This window comes from Chlamydotis macqueenii, chromosome 5, assembly GCF_036417535.1.
Source record: "Chlamydotis macqueenii isolate bChlMac1 chromosome 5, bChlMac1.mat, whole genome shotgun sequence".
Classification (NCBI taxonomy): domain Eukaryota; kingdom Metazoa; phylum Chordata; class Aves; order Otidiformes; family Otididae; genus Chlamydotis; species Chlamydotis macqueenii.
This window is the reverse complement of record NC_141560.1, coordinates 47,078,182-47,096,472: the sequence shown is the minus strand read 5'-3', so window position 1 is coordinate 47,096,472 and position 18,291 is coordinate 47,078,182. Positions and strand designations below refer to the sequence as shown.

At 40.4% G+C, this 18,291-nt stretch overlaps 1 protein-coding gene across 1 annotated transcript in view; it reads right to left on the bottom strand.

The window, feature by feature from the left end:
- LRRC4C (leucine rich repeat containing 4C) overlaps positions 1-18,291 on the bottom strand; it is a 459,752-nt gene that overhangs the window by 251,180 nt on the left and 190,281 nt on the right. Inside the window, exon 4 of the mRNA XM_086749986.1 lies at positions 3,297-3,437. The gene's annotated coding sequence lies outside the window, so the exon portion shown is untranslated. The remainder of the gene's footprint in view (positions 1-3,296; positions 3,438-18,291) is intronic.

Below are 18,291 nucleotides of genomic sequence, written 5' to 3'. Positions count from 1 at the left end.
GGTGAGCACAAGGTCGAGCATGGCACCCCTCCTTGTCAGCTCCTCTATCGCCTGCAGGAGGAAGTTGTCATCCACGCATTCCAGGAACCTCCTGGACTGCCTGTGCCCTAACGTGTTGTCTCTCCAACAGATCTCAGGGTGGTTGAAGTCCCCCATGAGGACCAGGGCCTGTGACCGTGAGGCTGCTCCTATCTGCCTATAGAGCACTTCGTCTGCTCTGTCTTCCTGGCCAGGTGGCCTGTAACAGACCCCCACCGTAACGTCCCCTCTCCGTCCCCATCCTCTAATCTTGACCCATAAGCTCTCTGTCAGCTCCTCCTCCATCCCCAGGCAGAGCTAGATTACATAAACACCATATATGGCATCTATGCTTCCCCAATCAATGTAAAAAACATATATTTAAAGCAGATGTTTATGGAATGTTAATGTTAATTAGTTGTCGTAGTTCGGCCCCGATCGGGACCAGACTACGCAGTCTCTCTCTCACTCCCCCCACCCTCCGAGAGAATAGGGAGAGTTAATATAAGGAAAAACTGCTCAAGGTTTGAGATAAGGACAGGGAGAAATCCTTAAAGTTAGTTACGGGCAAAACAGACTCGACTTGGGGAAACTATTCATTTATTACTAAAAACAGCAGGATAATGAGACAGACAATAAGATAACCTCCCTCCACCCCTCCCTCGTCCCAAGCTTAACATTATCTCTACTACCTTCCCCTCCCTGAGCGGCACAGTGGGGAAGAGGGAATGGGGGTTGCGGTCAGTTCATCACGTGTTGTTTTACGCCGCTGCTTCATGGTCAGGGGAAGAACTCCTCACATTCCTCCCCTGCTCCAGCGTGGGGTCCCACCCATATGAAACTGCTCTGGCGTGGGTCATCTCTTCCACGGGGTGCAGTCTCTCCAGAATGGCTGCCCCAGCGGGCCCTCCATGGGCCACAGCCACCTTCAGGCATCCACCTCCCCCGATGTGGGGTCCTCCATGGGCTCCAAGTGGATCTCTGCTTTTCCGTGGACCTCCATGGGCTGCAGAGGGACAACCTGCTCCACCATGGTCGTCACCACAGGCTGCAGGGGAATCTTGGCCAGGAGCCGCGTTACTCCTCCCCCTCCTTCTTCACTGACCTTTGCATCTGCAGCCATTCCTCTCACAAGAAAAGTTCTTCACAACAGGCTGGCAGACGCCTCTCAGAATCTCGTCACATCATCCATCTCACCTCCTCTCCACTTCTTGCAACCAGGCCGGGCCGAGTCGGGCCCAGTTGGCTGCCTGGTGAGAGGCCAGAGGGTGAGGCCTGCAAGGCCCACAAGGCCTGCGCCTCCCCCTCTGCACCTCTGCCCCCATTCAGCTTCTTCACATTTTCTCTTCTCTTCTTTTTCCTGTTTTCCCCTTCTTAAATACGTTATCGCAGAGGCGTTATCATGGAACATTCTGCTACCAATCGGCTCGGCCTTGGCCAGCAGCAGGTCCGCCCTAGGCCCGGCCGAGTCCACTGAACAAAGGGGAGCGACCTCTAGCAGTTTCCTACAGAAGCTACCACCTTAGGCCCCCCCTCACTAAACAAAACCACAACAATTCGTACACAACAATTCTCTTCTGCAGTATAAGAAAGTAATCCTAAAATGTATTTTTAAAAATATTTCTGTAAGTCTAAGACTGACAATGGTACTAGCTGTACTCAAACATACAAGTTGAGGAATTTTATATATTAGCAAAAAAAATTCTGATATGACCTGTCAGTAAATAGTATGCAAAAACCCCCCGGAGCGGTAAGACATACATAAATAAATGAGCAGAATTCCACCCACTAGGTGGTACACAGATTGGAGATAGAAATTCTCAAAGACAGGTGGCAGTTACAGAATAAATATCTATAGTACAAAGTTCATTTTAACTCTTTTCCTAAAGGGAAGAGAAAGAAAGACCCGAATATCAAATCAGACAAGTCTACATCCATCATGTTTTCACATTTATTAGATTTAGAAATTCATTTAGAAATTCTGTCTTTCTTGAATTTGCCTCTAAATTGATACTAACAATGCAAATTTATTAATATTTAGCTTATCACAGTCTTTGAAAGTTCTCCAATTGCATTGCGTCAACACACCAAAAACTTTCATAAAGCACCTCTCAGTAGTCTCCGAAACACATGACATTCATCATTCCCCATTAATTTTTAAAAGTGTTATCATATAATATAGTAACATTCTACTATAAGGCATATTAAAAACTGCTCTTCAGTAAAGTGTTTTTTGTATATATTTGAAGTACCGAAGTAACAAAAGAAAACACATTGTTCTTTAAATTTATATAGATTGCTTTTCGTGGTGGGGCAAGATAATAGAAAAAAACCCTCATGTTCTTATGATATCATTATTTATATTTTTGTCATTTTTTATCTGGAAAGATTTTCTTAATACCTGGATGGTTATGGAACTCACAACTCAAAATATTTCTCACTTAATACCGTAATCACATGTAGGAAAAAAATCTCAGAAAACTCTAGTACAAGGAAAAATATAATTAGAACTGATTACTCACCACCAAAAGCTTTTAAATTCCATTTAATTATTTGAAAAGTGAAAGTGTAAAATGCCCATTTCAGTGCTGGCATCCATCAAAATTCACTTTTCACAACCGTGACTGTACAAAGATCGTAAGAAGTCAAAAATCAGACCCACAGTACTGACAGAGCTTCTGTACCCTAAATTTCTCTCATGATTCAGTATTCCTCTATACAAATACAAAATAAAAGACTTGTGCTCCCATCAACATACTTTGATGTTCTAATAAAAAGCTCCATGCTTGCTGCCCTCCAAATCCCTTGGATTGCATAGACTTTTCTAAATATTAATGAATAAGTATCCATTCTTAGCTTCATTTAATTGCTTTATGAGGCTGCAAACATCAGAAAGAAGAAGAGAGTATACAAGAATTTTCCAAATGCTTTCTTCATTATTGATGCAAATAGAATCCAGATCCAGAGTATCTTTAAGCACAAACATGACTGCAAGACTCACATATATGAGTCCCAAGAAATCCATTCCCTATAATTTACTTCTGCTACCAATGAAGAGCCTACGGTTACCAATTTAAAAGTCAGTTTGAGATCTGTCCTAAAAATTGAACATCAGTTAACCATTTAAAGTTTTTTTTCTTATACAACAACATGTGATGATATGAAAAGGTACAGATGAATAGTCAAGAATAATGTTTGCAAAGAAGACAGCAGCAGACCTTAGCAGACACACAATACTAATGAATGAAAGAATGGAAAGACAGTGATTTTCAGTTTACCTGTCTTCAGTAATTCATGGTACAATTAATTATCCTTTATGCCAGTGTAGTGTATTTATTTTTTTTTCAAATGGTGTGCTGTATCTTAGAATATTTCCACAATCTCCATTGCACATTCTTTTTTCTGGCAACCTATGTGTGCTGGGGGAAAAAAAGATAACATTTTATGGTGTGGTGTATCTCATGCTGACAGAGCACTAGATTATAATACGCTTAATAATTAATTTATTTAGAAATCTCATTATGAATTATGAAATAGTAACATCTCTGAAGTACAAGTACTTAAATTTTCTTATGCAGACCATCTAAAACATACAACTTAAACATAGATAATAAAAGAGAATTCATCTGGCTTTCACTACACTTTATATTCTGTCCTGCTTACCTTCATCAACAATAATATTAATAATACTGTGGAAATTGTTCTTGAAAGATGCCACAGAGTGGGTAGCTCTATACTACAGCCATTAATCTCATTGACCAGACAAAATATCCATATACTGTAGTGCCAATTCACACCATGTCTCAATGACAAAGAAAAATCACCTTCCATTTCTGAACTGTATACACTGAAATGCAGATAGTTATTTTGTTGTGGGTTAGGGTTTTTTCCAACGTTTATAGCGTTTTATAGCATTTGGCAGGAACTGCACATTCAACAATGCCAAATGCACAATACTAGGAAGCACGTGTGAACTTGAGTATTCTTTGTGCAGAACTGTCTTTGACACAGTACAGCTACTTCTTGACATGAATTAAAAGCCAAGTATTCCCATGACATATATAAGTCTTCCCTACTAACTGCAGATTCTGAGTAATTTTTTTTTTTTTATCCCCTAGGACAACATTTCCATCAGTCTGCTTCCATTGTGGTTTTATATATGTGTGACAGTCATTAACGGCTACCTATGTATTTTATTCGTCTGATACTACTTCACATTATTCCTCTAAAGAACACCAAAATTCTAAGGCAGATGTATAGTATGTTAACCTACACTAATTTTGCACCTCCTGCAGCTGTTCAAATGCCTGGACACGTCATTTCTCTTTTGAAGTAAAAACATCTGGTAGTAGATATAATGGTGATCCCTAATTAACCAAAAGATCACAGATGTATGCTATCTGACAAGTTCATGCCAAAACCCAAATACTTCCATAGAAAATATGCTTAGTATATATATAACTTCAATTCCAGAAGGGTCATTTCTTCTATGCTTGAAGGCAGCATGTGAAGGAAAAAAACTCAGGGAGAAAAATGTGGTAACGCTCCTTTATAACTAATACTGACCTTAACTCGAGATATTGTAATATTTGCAGTTTCTCTTTGATTTTCAGAAACAGTGCACATCACTAGCCTCTGTGTATCATATCTCATCAATTACATATAAAACTTCTGAACAGCTAGTTAATATGCAGTATGGAAATACAAGGAATGTTTTGTTCACATCAGTCATGTTTTTTACAAACTGATTTTCTATCCCAAAGATATATTATCATCTGCTTTTATTATCCTATTGTGATCCTGTGGATTTATGAATTAACTGTAATTAAATTATTCTATTGTCAGCTTCTTGTCTTTGCTGACTGCTTTCTACGTATAGAAGAAAAAACAGCTTCAGGATCTAGAACAGCAATAAACTATTATTTAAAACTTAGCTGGAAGGATCTAATAGATTCTTAGCATCAGAAAGAATTTCCATTTGGGCACAAATATTAAAAAGAAATATATTCATCATCAAATTTATAGAACATAAAATGTATTTAATCTTACAGAAAAAGTATATTAATATAATATATAGGGAATAGAATATAAAAGTTTAAAAGTGTTATTCTTTAAAGTGGGAAAAAAAAATCCATTCTACATACACCTACATCACTGATCTTCCATAACAAATGAGAATAATCAGGGGACAAAAATAGACACAAGAGACAAAATTGCATCAGACACATTCACACAGTCACAGATTATAACACAATTTAACTTACTATTATATAAGGGAAAGCAACAGAGACTGCTGCTGTTTTAAAATTTAATCACTGGGATCATTCCAAGAAGTTCCCTGTAGAAAGTGATTTTACTTCTGTGGTGCATGAAGATCAGAATTTGGCCTAATGTTACTATTAAAATTATGAGAGCCATTCTGGCAAAGGAGAACAGGAAGTACATTTCATCTTACAATAATGCTTTACTAAATTTTAAATGAATGTCAAATATTTTACCTGCCATCAGTATTTTATTCCTCAGAAGGATGTTATGAACTGCCTCTGGTAGCAGTACAGGAATGGACCAGATGGCATTCCACTTTCCAAAACAGATCACATATTTTCCCTCTTTGCACAATGATAGTGAACATTATTCTATAATTACAGAAATAGCTGCAACTTAGTATTAAAGGTGTTAAGGTATTGCTTCAGTGACAAACTTTCTTAATCTGTCCTGTCTTTTTTTTAATATATCACAGAATTAACTAGCATCTAAACATAACTCAGCTTTACTAGTACAACAATTCCTGAAAGTTAGTTGAGGCATTTCAACCACACAGAGTTCACTCTCACATATGCACCCTATCTACTGGTAACTACTATCATAATTTGATTCCTGTTCTGCTTTCAAACACAATTCAGGGCAAGGATGGTGCAATGGTTACTGATGAGAGTGGGACTCTGGCTACTGAGGTTCAGTTTCCAATTCAGCCATACATTTAAACTGGGTCACCAAGGGTGATAATGGGAGTTATGCACAGAAAAGCACTAAGCATATGGGTTTTGTCTTTCAGCCTACATTTTCCATCTGTCATAGTAATAGTAATTCATCATATAATTTACACTATTATTTTACTTATAAACAATAAATAGAACTATTTGTACAACACATGTAACAGTGATAGTGATCTGACACTGATGTTTTAATTATAAAAATAATAATAACAGTAGTATTTTTATAGTTAAACAAGTATTACACTATAATTGCAGTTGAGGAACTACCTGGAATGTAAATACAATTACATGTATCATAGAATCATAGAATCATAGAATCACATGGTTGGATGGGACCTATAAGATCATCTAGTCCAACCGTCTTCCCACTACCATTGCTGCCACAGCTACTAAACCATATCTTGTAGCTTCTCATCAAGCTGCCTCTTGAACACTGCCAGAGATGGTGACTCCATCACCTCCCTGGGCAGGCCATTCCATTGTCTGACCACTCTTTGGGAGAAAAAGTTTTTCCTCACGTCCAATTTAAACCTCCTCTGGTACAACTTGTGGCCATTTCCTCGGGTCCTGCTTGTTGCCTGGGAGAAGAGGCCAAACCCCTGCTCATCACAACCTGCCTTCAGGAAGCTATAGTGCAATGAGATCTCCCCTGAGCCTCCTCTTCTTCAGACTAAACAATCCCAACTCTCTCAGCCGCTCCTCATAAGACTTGTGGTCCAGACCCCTCACCAGCTTTGTTGCCCTTCTCTGGACATGTTCCAGGGCTTCAATGTCTTTTTTGTAGTGAGGGGCCCAAAACTGAACACAATACTCAAGGTGCGGCCTCACCAGTGCCAAATACAGGGGGATGATTACCTCCCTGCTCCTGCTGGCCACAGTATTTCTAATGCAGGCCAGGATGCCGTTGGCCCTGTTGGCCACCTGGGCACACTGTTGGCTCATGTTCAGCTGAGCATCAACCAACACCCCCAGGTCCCTTTCCTCTTCACAGTCCTCCAGCCACTCAGCTCCGAGCCTATAGCGCTGCATGGGGTTATTGTGTGCAGGACCCAACACTTGGCCTTGTTGAACCTCATCCCATTCAGCTCAGCCCAGCGATCCAGCCTATCCAGATCCCTCTGAAGGGCCTCCCTACCCTCAGGCAGACCAACACCACCACCCAACTTGGTGTCATCTGCAAATTTACTAAGGGTACACTCAATCCCCTCATCTAGGTCATCAATAAAGATATTGAACAAGATGGGCCCAAGTACCGACCCCTGGGGGACACCACTTGTAACAGGCTGCCAGCTGGACTTGACTCCATTAACTACTACCCGCTGGGCACGGCTCCCTAGCCAGTTCTTTATCCAAAGAAGGATATACCTACCCAGTCCATGGGCAGCCAGTTTCCCTAGGAGAATACTGTGAGAGACTGTGTCAAAGGCTTTGCTGAAGTCCAGGTAGACCACATCAACAGCCTTTCCCTCATCCACCAGTCTGGTCACCCAGTCGTAAAAGGAAATGAGGTTGGTCAAGCATGACCTGCCTTTTGTGAATCCGTGCTGGCTGGGCCTGATCCCCTGGATGCCACTCATATGCCGAGTGATCTCACCCAAGATGATTTGCTCCATAACTTTCCCGGGTACTGAGGTCAGGCTGACAGGCCTGTAGTTCCCCAGATCCTCCTTACGGCCCTTCTTGTAGATGGGAGTTACCCAGAATTTCCTAAATGACATAAATTTTCAGCACCTTGTGCAGGGCAATTTCCTTGCTTTATAATGGTTCTATGCTGAAAAGAATTGGACTCCTAAATTGAACAGGTACCACATTGTAGGAGTCTTGTTTATATTTACACCCAGGATTTTTATGGAAATCACTCCATTGTTCCTACTAAGCCTACAAATCATGCAACTTGTTGGCAAAGTCACAATTGCAAAACATGGCAAATATGTGCACACATATTTCTCTCACTTATCACCTGAGAGGAAAAAAGATTAAAATATTTCCTATACTGTAATTCTGACATGGACTTCTAGTACACTCACTGAAGTAAGTTCACTCAGCACTCAACTACAGGATTTTAAAAAATGTTTTAAATTGAGATTTTTTTTTTATTTCTTAAACAATATTCATGTATTCATACACACAAAAAAAAAATGCCTTGCATGCATGAACCACTATATAGCTTTTAGAGATATAGTTTCCAGCCATGTAAAACTGCTTAATTAAAGATAGGTTCATAAACCATTTCTTTACCATGACCTTTGGGCATTTTTTTTTAAAGATGTTTTCTTACTCTGTCATTGCTTTAAACTACTTGATTTCTTTTGATGGAGTGAGGGAGTAGTTCTCCATTCCCAATGATAATTATGTTTCCCTCTCATATAAAATCTTGGCTATTAGTCCATTCCTAGCAAAATAAAAAGTAATGTCAACACAATGGTAGTTACCTTTCACTGCTATGAACCACCCTTTTTCAAATCATTCTCTAGTGTCTGGCATCTGGTGGAGTCATTAACACCTGTGCAAAATGGATACCGTAAGTGTACACTGCAAGCAAATCAGAATAGGAAAATTTTATACCTGTCTTACAGAGGTGTAAAAGATTATATATGTTGTAAGACAGAGTGAAAATTGCTATATTTAATTATAGACATATCCAACTACAGCCTGAGATGCATTTGGAGGAGCCACCACCTCATCTTTACAGGGGAAGTCACATGGTCCAAACAAACGGTAAGGAGCACAAGCAGCTGATTCAGGGTGCCCTCTCCCAGGCACAAAAGGTTCCCTCAGAAGAAATCCTTCTCACATCATGTTCAAATATATCCCTTCAGTTCCTATATGCAACAGAAACAGCTTGAGATGCTATGGCTTTGAGACAGACTGGGAAACAGGACCGTGCAGTGGAGCTTTTCACTGACTGTAAAGCTTTTAAATGATGTTTTACATAGACAGTTTGCGTGAAATTGCCATGTACAGACCAATGCTATTTTAAGTCTCTGTGTGAACATTCCTAACTTTAACACTGCATTATATTAATTTAAGTCATTAATTTAAATCATTTTTAGCTGGCTTAAACTAAACCAAATATGACACTTATTCTGAAATATGAATGTCTACACTGGGGCTTACATTGAAAGAACCAAAGATATGAGTCATTACTGGGTTTCAGTACAGATTTATATCTAGACCTAGGTCATCTTCGTATACTCTGTGACAGATGCTATTACTTAGGAAAGGCAATATAGATTAATTCCCTTACCACAATGAGGGAAAGTAACTCCTGGACACAGTGAAAAGACAGATCATCATTACTATTTATATATGCAGAAACAGAAACTATTTTCCACACTGCGATCAACAAATTCAAGTTATTTAATTTATCAAGATAGGAAAATATTCAGCTTTAATCAGAATTCATTAAAGTAAAGGTGGCTAAACCAGAAAGATTTTATATTTATGCTGCTTAAAAATAAGCCTCATATTTATTCATTAACAATTGAACAATCTAAGTCACAGAACTTATTTGTACACACCTAGAATTCACAAACATCTAAATTCTTAGTCCACACCTAATTCATGTAAAAAATAATTATCCTATTATCATAAATATATGGATATGAAGAAACACAATTTAAATAAGTAACATCCTACAATCAGATTATCCTGAGTTTATAGGAATTGCTATTATATTTTACAAATGTATTGGAAACAGAATTTGAGCCTCATAGTAGGATGATATTGTAAAAGGTATTGCACTATCTCTCCCTTAGAGCAGTGGTGTGCTCAGAATTAAAGACAAGCTGAAACACATTCTGCAATTTCTGAATATAAGACAAGTTCATATCCCTGAGGAAGTCAAAAGAACTAACGCAATCATTAATACTTAGCAAGCAAACAAGCAAGCAAACACCCCCTCCCCTCTGAAAATCTGTAACCTAAACTTTTACAGAAAGATGTTTACCTTATTGTCATTTGCAGGGTTACAGATGTGGTTCTTCTTATTTCCTAGTAAAATCAATCCATGTGTACTAGAAATAGCATACATCAAGCAAACAGGAGTCTCAGTTTTTTCAAAAGCTTTTGATCCAAAAAAAAAAAAGATCTCTCACTGGATAAAGTCAGTATATCTTATCTTCTGTATGAGCCTTTCATAGGCATTATTATACAGAAAGTTGCTATGTAGCTCTGCTTATCCTCAGTACAGTTTTATTTATTTCATAATATGCACTTCAGAGTGCCATATCAAGGCACCTCTTTCAAATATTGCCTTAGGTCATTTCCCACCCTCCAGAAACTCATTTCAATTAAAAGACATTTCTCATATCATAAAATACCATTGAACACTTTTGGTGAAAGACTCAAGTTCTTTTGAGTTTTTTTAAACCAGTATTTCTTTATTTCAGCGATACAGCATCCCTGTAGGCTACAGATTATGTTAAATGGAAGATAAAAGCTTGGTGTTTTTCCTGTGAATCTGCTGGTTTACTTTTCCTTCCATTTCCTCATTGCAGATCCACCTATGAACAGAAACCCCCCAAAGATGGTCAAAACACAAATATGAGCCCCTTTAACAAATTTTAAAATAACAAAAAAAATAAGTTAGAGATGCGTGGTAGTAGTGGGTGACTCCCTCCTGAGAGGTACGGAGACACCCATCTGCTGACCTGATGCGCTCTCTCAGGAGGTATGCTGTCTCCCAGGGGCTCGTATCAGGGATGTCACCGAGAGAATACCTAGCCTCATACGGCCCACAGACTATTATCCACTGCTGGTGTTTCATGTGGGTGCCAGCGACACAGCCGGCAGCAGCCTGAGAAACATCAAAAGGGATTTCAGGGCCCTGGGTACAACAGTCAAAGACTCTTTCTCGTCAATCCTCCAGGTTGAAGGGCAGGGAGCTGAAAGGGCTAGATGTATCTGGCAGGTTAATTCTTGGCTCAGGGAGTGCTGCTACAGCCAGGGCTTTGGGTATCTAGATCACGGGGCATGCTTTGAGAAGCCCAGGCTACTAGGGGCGGATGGCGTGCACCTAACTGAGAAGGGGAAGAGAGTGCTTGGACAAAGGCTTGCCAGACTCGTCCGGAGGGCTTTAAACTAGTGTTGCTGGGGGAGAGGGAGCACAGTTCAGCCCACTGCGGTCAGCATAGCGCCAGTGCCAGCACCGAGGGTCCAGAAGCTGAGGAAGGATCACAGGTAAGTGTAAACGAACTTAAACTGTGGTTCAAAAGAACTCCTGTTGCTCCAGCCAGCAAGTCGGCTTTGTCGGGGGCCAAGCTGAAGTGTCTCTATATCAATGCACACAGCATGGGAAATAAACAGGAAGAGCTGGAGATGCATGGATACAACCAGGGCTACGACCTTGTTGGCATCACAGAGACGTGGTGGGACGACTTGTACGAGTGGAGCGTCAACATGGAGACGTATAGGCTTTTTAGAAAGGACAGGAAGAGGAGACAAGGAGGGGGTGTCGCTCTCTACGTCAACAACTGGCTGGAGTGCGTGGAGCTCCGCCTGGGGGATGGAGGAGGAGCTGACAGAGAGCTTATGGGTCAAGATTAGAGGACGGGGATGGACAGGGGATGTTACAGTGGGGGTCTGTTACAGGCCACCTGGCCAGAAGGGCAGATGAGGTGCTCTATAGGCAGATAGGAGCAGCCTCACGCTCACAAGCCCTGGTCCTCATGGGGGACTTCAACCACCCTGACATCTGTTGGAGAGATAACACGGCAGGGCACGGGTAGTCCAGGAGGTTCCTGGAATGCGTGGACGATAACTTCCTTCTGCAGGCGATAGAGGAGCCGACAAGGAGGGGTGCCATGCTCGACCTTGTGCTCACCAACAGGGAGGGACCGGTGGCGGATGTGAAACTGAAGGACAGCCTTGGCTGCAGTGACCACGACAAGGTGGAATTCAAGATCCACGGGGCAGGGAGGAAACTACACGGCAAGCTCTCTGCCCTAGACTTCAGGAAGGCAGACTTCGGCCTCTTCAGGGACCTGATGGGCCAAGTGCCATGGGAGGTGGCCCTGGAGGGAAGAGGGGCCCAGGAAAGTTTTCTAAATACATATATTGCATAGAAAAACAAAAGAAGAATAAATCACTGTCTGAGATAGATGCAAAACAACAAAGAGACAAGGCCCCATCCCTGGAAACATTCAAGGCCAGGTTCGATGAGGCTCTGAGCAACCTGATCTGGTTGGAGATGTCCCTGCTCCTTGCAGGGGGGTTGAACTATATGACCTTTGAAGGTCCCTTCCAACCCTAACCATTCTATGATTCTATGATTCTATACATTCAGAGACTAGATGGAATAAAAACCAAAGATTACCTTTTTTCTGTTTAAGTAAATTTAAAGTAGCCTTAAACTTAACCTTGGTAGGGCATTAGAAATAATATCAATTGTATTAAAATACAGCAACTCTGAAAGAACATAAAAGTAGCCTATTTTTCTCAGTCATAATAAACAACACTGCAGTAACATGGTCTTTATATCACTGCACCAATGAAAAAACATGTGTGGAGAGGTGTTTACAACAGTAGAAAGCAAGAAAGCCCTGCAGAGGGATAAAAAAAAATTAACTATACATTGCTTCTTTGCATAGAGTCTGTTAATCAGGAGTGTAGGTGTCAGGGATATTCAATGGTGAAATGGCAGGGCTGTGAAGTCTGGATATCCATAGAGGGAGCATTACCCTTTGATGCCAAGAAAGGAGATCATTCTACCCCCTTATTTCAGTCTCTAAAGGAGTTTAAGTAGATTCAGCTGGAAAACAAGAACTTTATTTTGTGATAATTATTATTCTGACTTTGATACAGCAAAAGCCAGGCTTTCTGAAAAAAAAAAATGGAAAGAAGATCAAAGATCTTTATATGATCTATTAGCATAGGCATATATATATTTGATTATAGATTAATAAATATCAGTTACTAAAAAGAAGTGGGAGCAATGCTCCCAAGAGCTGCTGATCTGTGAATTTTCAAAGAAAATTCAGAAGAAAAAAATAATCCAAGATGCAAATACATGAAAAATGTAACACAATGCAATGTAGTTTGACTGAAGGTACATTCTCAGTCCCTAACCCGACAGATATTTTTAAATAAGAAAAAACTTGGGTTTTTTTCCATGTGTATAAAGTCTGTTTATTTTATATGTTTTCACTCAAGCACCTGAAAATGGAGAAGATATATAGGATGACATTTAATGGTACCTCCAAGATCTTCCACTCACTGACTAAAAAGGATTTCAGTTATACAGTTCAGTCTTACAAACTGCACACGGAAGGACTAAGCTGAAAACTTTTATGCTACTAGACAGTTGCTGAATAACCAAGATGATGTAGCCATAATGTATCAGATAGTACTATTCCACTGTTAATGCAACTGTACAAAACCTCATGTAGACTTCAGCAGATGACTATCCATGCGCAAGCAATATTAATTCGAGCTGTAGACGTTAACAGGATCATCATCAGAATAAGAGAATCCAATCTTACAAGACGAATCAGGAAGTACTTAGCTCATTTACCCTAGCAAGATGAAGGTTAAGAAAAGATACAATTAGAAGCTTGTCGTAGTTCAGCCCCGATCGGACCAGACTACGCAGTCTCTCTCTCACTCCCCCCACCTTCCGAGAGAACAGGGAGAGAAAATATAAGGAAAAACGGCTCGAGGTTTGAGATAAGGACAGGGAGAAATCCTTAAAGTTACCATTATGGGCAAAACAGACTCGACTTGGGGAAAACTATTCATTTATTACTACAAACAGCAGGATAATGAGACAGAGAACAAGATAACCTCCCCCCACCCCTCCCTCTTCCCAAGCTTAACATTATCTCTACTACCTTCCCCTCCTGAGCGGCACAGGGGGGAAGAGGGAATGGGGGTTGCGGTCAGTTCATCATACGTTGTTTCACGCCGCTGCTTCATGGTCAGGGGAAGAACTCCTCACATTCCTCCCCTGCTCCAGCGTGGGGTCCCTCCCACGGGCCACAGTCCTTCGTGGAACTGCTCCGGCGTGGGTCATCTCTTCCACGGGTGCAGTCCCTCTAGAACAGCTGTCCCAGCGGGCCCTCCACAGGCCACAGCTGCCTTCAGGCATCCACCTCCCCCGGTACGGGGTCCTTCACGGGCTCCAAGTGGATCTCTGCTCCTCCGTGGACCTCCATGGGCTGCAGGGGGACAACCTGCTCCACCATGGTCGTCACCACAGGCTGCAGGGGAATCTTGGCCAGGAGCCGCATTACTCCTCCCCCTCCTTCTGAACTGACCTTGGCGTCTGCAGCCGTTCCTCACAACAGGCTGGTAGATGTCTCTCAGGATCTTTTTTACATCTTATTCACTTCTCATCTCCTCTCCACTTCTTGCAGTCGGGCTGGAGCGAGTCGGGCCCAGTCGGCTGCCTGGCAAGAGGCCAGAGGGTGAGGCCTGCAAGGCCCATGAGGCCTGCGCCTCCCCCTCTGCGCCTCTGCCCCTGCTCAGCTTCTTCACATCTTGTCTTCTCTCCTTTTTTTTTTCTGTTTTCCCATTCTTAAATACGTTATCGCAGAGGCGTTATCACGAGACATTCTGCTACCAATCGGCTCGGCCTTGGCCAGCAGTGGGTCCGCCCTAGGCCTGGCCAAGTCCCCTGAACAAAGGGGAGCGACTTCTAGCAGTTTCCTACAGAAGCTACCACCTTAGGCCCCCCTCACTAAACAAAACCACGACAAAGCTATGAATATATTGTCTGGTTAAAAGTAGAAAGATATAGGGAGCTTCTGTTGTGAGACTCCACCTGGAGTACTGCATCCAGTTCTGGAGCCTCCAACATAAGAAGGACATGGACCAGTTGGAGAAGGTCCAGAGGAGGGCCACGAAGATGATAAGAGGGCTGGAGCACCTTTCCTATGAGGACAGGCTGGAGAGTTGGGGCTGTTCAGCCTGAAGAAGAGAAGGCTGCAGGGAGACCTTATTGGGGCCTTTTAATACTTAAAGGGAGCTTATAACAAAGATGGGGACTTTTACTAGGGCCTGCTGTGATAGGACAAGGAGTAATGGTTTTAAACTAAAAGAGGGTAGATTTAGATTAGATATAAGGAATACATTTTTTACAATGAGGGTGGTGAAACACTGGAACAGGTTGCTCAAAGAGGTGGTAGATGCTCCATCGCTGGAAACATTCAAGGCCACGTTGGACAGGGCTCTGAGCAACCTCATATAGGAGATGTCGTCCCTGCTCCTTGCAGAGGAGTTGGACTAGATGACCTTTGAAGGTCCCTTCCAACCCAAACTATTCTATGATTCTACAAAATCAAATGTGCATACCCTAACGCATTTAATCAAGAAAAACATAAGAAGACTTCTGAACACTAAAACAATGAATTTTCTGTAATAGTCCTACACTCAGAGAAGTGGGGACAACCATTCTTTCTAATCTACAGTTGATAGGCTAAATTGATTTTAAGAAATCTGGGTCTTACAGAAGGCAGAAGCAGTTATCAAAAAAGAGTATTACAATAACAACAAAATAATAATTTTACTTGGTTCTAATCTCTTTTCAGTTGTACTCTCACACAAGGTAGGACTTATCTTGACAGACCATGTTCAGATACTTATCCTCCATGAGTAATTTCCGGAAATACGCATTTCTTCAGTTGGAGAATCAGTCGGCAATGTAAGTCACTTCACAAAATTGTCTTCATGTTTCATTATGATGCTCACAGGATTACCCTTAAAGTACAGTATTCACTTTGGAAATCAAGAATCTTTCTGACACTTTTTTTCCCTTCAGAAGCAAAACAATGTTTAGAAATATTGGTACTTTAGGCACATTAAAACATAAATAGTCTCATAACAGTGTGAAATACATGCAAATATGGAGTTCTACAATTATTCCTACTACTATGATTATTTACTTCAGTAGCTCGTACCGTTAGTCATTCCTCATCACCTCCAGCTTTACTGATGGAGTTGTTATGGATGGATACAATGATATGCATGCACACTGAGTGGGTGTTACAATGCTGCAGGCATCTTTTACTGATTACCTGACAAACAGTGAAAGTTAAACACAGAAACATATTCTTACTAGATGTTATTCATTGAGACTTTGTTTTCTCTTTATTTTCTTCTAAATGTTTCAAAATAGTGGTGCAGTTGAACTACATTAGTAATTCCAACACTTAATAAAAAGGACACAAATATTAATGTTCTCCAGAGCAATAAATTGGCTGAGGGGAAAAACAGAAGGGGGTTTGGAAACATATTCATATCTGCATTCAAAACTTGTTGAACACTAAATACAGACATGCCACTGTGTCAGCATTCCAAGATAGCACTTAATGATCTATCCAGCTAAATATTTCTGTTCAGATAAGATTATGAAATATCAGTAATTTCTCAGAGACAATATGCAGATAGATCAAGGGTGCCATTTCCTTTCCTCCCAATACAAGTATTTTATGTTCCATCTCAGGGTTTCACTTTATTGACTTTGCAAAAGTAAATACCTACTCCTGTCTGACTCCAGTACCCAAAGGAAAAAGCACTGTTGATTTATATAATTGCATAGCATTTTTAATTTATTTCCTTATCCTTATGTGTCCTGGCTCTCTATTTGCTTTCATTTCTCTGCTGCACATCAAGCTTTTCCATATTTTCACTATTTATCTACCACAATACTTAACTGGTTCCAGTTAACTTGGAATCTAACAATGTGTATCAGCATATTCTGCTGTCTTTCATGATCAATGATACAAGTGGTAATTTTAATCAATGGAAAATAGCATTTTAGTGATAGGCAATTATTATTAATGTATACATCACTTCACTAGCCTTTCATTCAGACCATAATGTACATAGCCAAAAATCAAGTCTGAAAGATCTGGATGGATGGAAGCTCACCATCCATCACAACGAGTCTAGAGAAAGTATAGACATAGTTGAACTCTCCAGATGTGACCAATTTAACCAACACATTATCAAGTGTATTAATGAAATGTTTACTACATTATTTTCAGGTTATATTTTCTTATCAGTTCAGTTACTATATAGGATACATGGCAGGATGAACATGTAAGCAAGGCGCTGAAGATTGGTCAGTTCTCCAAAGAAACAGAAACAGGACATCTGAGGAGCACGTACTGGCCTTCCACCAGTTATCCCATCATTATCAGATACTAATAAGCACCAAATCCAATTACCTGCACAGAAGACTTTCCAAAAAAAAGAAAAACATGTATGTGACAGAGACAAGAAATATAAAATATAACTTGTAATGTTTTTTAATTACTTTTTGTTTTCATATATATATATATATATGTAAAACAGTAACACTTTTACTATGGTTTCAAAGTTATTCAAGTTTTTTGGAACTGTATCTGGACTTTTGATGAGCAGTTAACCAAGGGGATGGTGAAAATAAGGGGCCATGTCCATCTCTAACTATGCACTGCTATGAAAACAACTACTTTTTGAAGTAATGTGAAAATCATAACCGCTTACGACATTGAAAAGATACTCCATTCTGTTGCTCTGATTTGTACTCCTTGAGATGGGGATGAAAAGCTGGAATGTAGCTTTGGAGCCCTTAATTATTTTATGCTAAAAATCTTAGATTGTCTTACTGTAATGCTTTTTTTTTCCTAAACAGATGAGGCTGGTGGTGGGAAGAGCACATTATAACCTTGTTTGATGAACAAATTCCCCAGGTCAAACAAAAACATACCTATGCAACTAAACAAAAAATAACTGACTTAGTATTAATGAGATTTAACACAAAAGCATAGCAACACTGTCAAACCCCTTCAGTCCTCAGACTTTGATCTCTTCATGTTCACATGGCACCTGTATCTTGGTTAAATACAACATCGGAAAGAGGTGCCTGAAGTAGATTCCCCAAAACACAATATACTCAGTTTCTGAATCTTTATATTAAAGTGCCAGGGGCAAAAGAGAGGTGAAAAAGGGTCTTAAAACTCTTTATGTCATGGAAGCATACAGGAAAATAAGAACGTGAAACAGAGTGATAGGATGGCAGAGTCTGTGCTCCTCCAGGGAATAAGACAGGCTGAGGTGTCAAAAAGCCCTGCTGTGTCAGGCCCATTATGAAAACTTCCAGTAAAGATAGGGAGTAATTATGAAAAATGCCACTAGGAAGAGCTTTGGATTTTTTTCAATATAGTAAAGGAAGAGAAATACTAATCTCACAAATGTGATAAATGGAAGTTAAAATTCTTATTCTGAAAATGCTGGATTTTACTTCTCCTTGCATTTTGTAGTAACAATTGTTAAGCCCAATGGAGTGATGCTG